Here is a 4,823-nt window from a genome sequence, read left to right on the forward strand (position 1 = left end):
GACGAGGCCAAAAATAGTTGTTGCCACTCAAGTGAGGGATTTTGGAGTCACTGCGGATAGTTCTCTGAAAACATCCACTCAGTGTGCAACGACGGTCAAAAAAGTAAAGAGAATCTTGGGAATCATTAAGAAAGGGCTAGAGAATAAGACAGAAAATATCATATTGCTTATGGCCGACCACATGCATTGGCCTCCCCTCAGGCAGGGGACTTATAGGCCTTTCTGCCAGTTGGTGTTGGCAGCAGCAAGGGCTGGGTTCAATGTCTAGGGGAGGAGAGCAGCAGAGAGGGAGGAGGAGAGAGAGTCCCAAGAGCAGAGTGCAAACCAACCAGCTGAGGGTCTCACAGGAGTCCTGAAATAACAGTAGCTCCAGGTCCCATCAGGGCCGCCCAGATGGTGGAGTAAGTGGGGCAATTTGCCCTGGTCCCCGCAGGGGCCCCCACAAGAGTTTTTTGGGGCTCCTGGAGCGGGGTCCCTTCACTAACTCCGGGAGCTCTGGAAAACTCTCGTGGGGTCCGGGCCTCCGTAGATTCTTCCACTCTGGGTCTTCGGCGGCAATTCGGCGGCGGGGGGTCCTTCATGAATGAAAAGTGACTTCATTGAAGTGTTAAAGGGCCTTAATGGAGAGAAAAGATTGGGTATGAAAGGGCTCTTTAATCTCGCAGAGAAAGGCATAACAAGACCCAATGGCTGGAAGGTGAAAAGAGACAAATTCATATTACAACTAAGGCACAAATATTCAACAGCAAGGATGATTCACCACAGGAACAAGCTACCAAGGAGAGTGGTGGATCCTCCATCTCTTGATGTCATTCAATGAAGACTAGATGCCTTTCTGGGATGTGTTTGCTCCAAAAGTAGCTATTGTGTCATAAAGGAGGTCTGTGATATGCAGGGGGTCAGATTAGATGCTCTAATGGTCTCTTCTGGCCATAAAGTCGACTAATTTCTGAAAAACTGAGTGTAGCATTGGGAGCAGCATCTGATGTTTTCCTGTCTAGCCGGCTTGCTGCCTAGAACGAACGCTCCTTGAGTGGGGTGATCCCCAAGGAGTAGCTCAAACCTCCAAAGTGCCTGGCCAGGGGCAGGACATTAGCACAGCAAGGGAGGGGTGTGGCAGTGACATCACAAAGGCCTTTTGCAGGACCTCAGACTATTGGTCAAAGGTGGTGGGGAGGTGGTGACCTCACAGAGAGATGCTGACATCAGCCAGGCAGGACAGGGGCAAGGGGCCAGGGAAACCTCAGAGACCCCTGTGGCTTTGCTTCAGCAAGTCTCCTTCTCCAGGTCTCTCTTTGAGGACTGAGAGAGTATTCGGGTTCATGGACGTGAGCGCCAGGAAGAACCTCTTCCGAGTTTTCTCCTTCCCTTTTAGTGATTTTACGAGAAAACAGCCATCCCTGTTTAGAAGGTAAGAGCCTCCTCGAGGGAAGAGGTGTCATGGGGGTATCACAGTTCAGATGCCGGTGGGCCCCCCCCCCCACCATGTAAGGAAGTTCTCGCCACCCTGCTCTGTGTTCGCTGTGCGGGAGAGAGCAGCATCCACGGCAGTGATTTGCTCCTGGCTGCCGGAGCAGAGCAGCAGGCTCAGCTGTCAGAACTTCCCAGAGCTATGAAAGGGAGGGGCCCATGGCTCTGTAGCAGGAATGCAGGGCAGGCGAGTTCACAGCGGGCATTGTGGGATACTGGAGGAGGCCAGTTATGGTGATATAATGAACAGCAGCGTCTACAGTGACACTCTCTCACTTTAAGTTTGCTGCAAAAAGCTCCAGACTGCTCATCAAATTCATTTTATTTTGTCACCTAAACAGGGCAGTGTTGTCACCAGACGTGGCATTGCAGTGTGTACACCAGCCACAAGTTGCTGACCGAGGGAGCGCTGTGTGTTTTTCACACACCTGAGCAATATAATTCTGCTGAAATAACTTTGTAGTGCAGACCTGGCCAAAGATTCACTCACACACAGCTTGTAAGGGAAACATCACCTGCTCCTCTGCTTTGCAGAATCCAAACACAAGCAAAGCTTGTCAGGCCCTGGTGGAGATGGCAGGGAGTCAGATGTGGGCAGACAGTGTGTTTTAGCTACTAGCAGGCACTATGGTTTAGCTGGCTAAAGCACCTGTTTCGTAAATAACAGATCCTGGGTTCAACTCCCAGTGGTGCCTTCTTGACTGGTTGTTGGGGCACCTGCTATTGGCTACTGTCAGAAGACAAGATTCAGAGCTAGATGGACCTTTGGTCTGGCCCAGTGTGGTTTTTCTTATGGTTTAAATAACACTCACAGGCACTGATAATAGAGTTACTGAAAGTTTGGGAGTTAAGAGCGGGTAGGTCAGTGGTCCAGTCCCCACACAGATGACCCCCTTCCTCTGGGACAGGGGCAGGTCTGAGCTCTCACCCAAATGCTCATTGTGGCTGCCAGAATCTGTGGGCAGCTTGTTTAGTTTACGCCAAAGGTTGAGTCCTGTTTGTGCACCGTCTGTGAGAATGAAAATCCTAAACTGCCCTTTGAAATAACGAATGCAGCAGGACGTGTTATTGTCCCTGCCCCAGAGCAGACAGACCAATGGAGAAATGCCGTCGAGTCCAGGGTAATACTCCACTGCCATTTTACCTTTTTTGTTGGCTAAACTCCTTCTTCTCTGCCCGGCCCAGGCTGTCCTCTGCCTCAGCTGCTGCTCCCGGCCTGCTCTAGAGTCAAACATGCAGGGCCCCCAGGGGAACAGAGGCTGGGACAGGGCAGCAGCCTGGGCTGGGCTGGGAAGATGCTGGGAGTTCTCGTTCCCTGAGAACTGGCCTGGCTCCCTTCTCAACAGCAAACAAATCAATTCCACGTCCCCTCCCCAGAAAAACCAGCCTGGAGCCAAGGGCAGCAGGGGATGATTCCCTCCAGTTCCCACCGAGGCAGGAGAGAACCCAGGGTGTTTCTAGCAGAGCTTATGGAACGGACGTGGGGAAACCAGCCTTTAACAACAGGCAGTTCCAGTTTAAGCTCAGTGTTTTTAACAATTTCTACAACATTAAATAACCCTTTAATCGTAGTGTCACCTTCCATAAAATTGCTTCAGCCTCCTAAGTGCCCAACTAAACATCTCTTCAAATCCAAGGAAGTGGAGATCAGTCAATGTTCAGAGTCATCCCACAGAAAAGAACCATGTTGTGGTACTTACTGGCCCCATCATGTGGCCATGGCCTTTCCCTCCTCCTCCAGAGTCAGAATGTGATCAGCTCCCACTGAGGGGGTGCAACACCCCTCCCTGGGTCTCTATGCCAGAGCTCCTATCAGCTCAGCGTCCTTCCCGCAAGAGTTGGCTGCTGAGAGGGTTGCAATGGGGTAAATGAAGGCAGAGGAGGATTGTTCGTGCTGGGTTTTCTTTGTGTTGCTCTGTGATCCTGCTGGAGGAAGCATCATTTATGTTTGTTTCAGTGTCTTGGGTTGGTCTCAGGTTGTGACCCTGAGTACAGGGATTCCTGCACTTTCTGCTCTTAGCCCCTCAGGGAGTGGACAATGGAGCAGCTTCAGAAATTGGATAGAAAGTAGCCTGAGAAAGTGTAACATAAGTGAAAAGAAAAACAGTATCATCACCTCCCTGGTGGTCTAGTGGTTAGGATTTGGCACTTTTACTGCCAAGGCCTGGGTTCAATTCCCAGTCAGGGAAAAGTGACTTTAAACCAAAAATACTCCAGTTATTCTTCACTTGCAGTGTAAACAAATCCGTACTATTTTCCTGATTCCCCCCATCTTCCCAGTGTCTCCATGGCAGGGCTGGCTCCAGGCACCAGCACAGCAAGCAGGTCCCTGGGGCTGTCAAAGGAAAGGGGAGGCTTCAGCCTTCTCAGTCCCTCTCGGAGGGAAGGACTTGCTGCCAAAAGTGGCAGAGGTAGAGCTGCCGCTGACTGCAGCTTTTTTATTTATTTTTTTCCGCTTGGGGTGGCAAAAACACTGGAACTGGCCCTGCTCCATGGAAGACAATTTGTTAAATCCCAGATGAGTGGAGTTAAATCAGTTCTCAGCCTGAGTCCTTAGGTCTTAATCCTGAGGATATTGTCCCACCATGGGGCCATTTCCCTCCTCTCTTTCCTAGGGAAGCACAATTTTCCTTGCACAGACACAGGAACAGCAAGATCTTTCTCTGTCCCTTGTGCAAAGCAGGGGGCCAAATTCCATGGAAACAATGGACAAGCAGGGGGCCCTGGGCACATCCAGCCCTGGCCGTGAGATGTTCCCTCCCCTCTTTCTTTATGACCCTTTTGTTATTTCATGGATTGTCTGGGATGGGGGAAAAGCTGAGTTCACTCCAGGTGGAGGGGAAAAAGGACCCTGAAAATCTCAGGCCCCAACCCCTGCTACCAGGATCACTGAGGTGCTGGGAATCTGCATGGGAAAGGGACTGGTTGAATTATCAAGGTGGGGAACGAATAACAATCTACAACTAGATCCACCTCATTAACCACTGACACAGGCTAATCCTGCCGCAGATAGAAGGGAAACTGGGAGTGATTCTTTGCTGTGCAGCCATGGAAACAGTGACCCAATTGCACCGCCGTGAATGTGCTGAGGAAAGCTGGACTTCACAGGCAGGTGGAAAGAGCAGATCCTAGAAACACCAAGAGCTCCCCACAGCACTTCTGCCACCAGGGTCAGGTGCTGAGTGACTTACAGTGCCCCCCTCCCCCCAACACCTTACCTTCCAGTAGGGGGTGTCAGCACCCCCCACCCAATGCAGGGGAGAGGGCTGAGTGTATCTCTGCACCCTGAGTCCAGGGCACCCACTCTCTCTGCCCCACACATAGAATCTGGCCCTGCTGCAAAGTGACCCTAA

General features: G+C 51.2%; 1 non-coding gene across 1 annotated transcript; it reads left to right on the plus strand.

Moving 5' to 3' along the window:
• The first annotated feature begins 3,587 nt into the window (after positions 1-3,587).
• On the plus strand, positions 3,588-3,659 carry TRNAK-UUU. Its single transcript has one exon. It is a non-coding gene; the product is annotated as a tRNA-Lys (tRNA).
• The last annotated feature ends 1,164 nt before the right edge of the window (positions 3,660-4,823 follow it).

The sequence above is a fragment of the Mauremys mutica genome, unplaced genomic scaffold, assembly GCF_020497125.1.
Source record: "Mauremys mutica isolate MM-2020 ecotype Southern unplaced genomic scaffold, ASM2049712v1 Super-Scaffold_100201, whole genome shotgun sequence".
Classification (NCBI taxonomy): Eukaryota; Metazoa; Chordata; order Testudines; family Geoemydidae; genus Mauremys; species Mauremys mutica.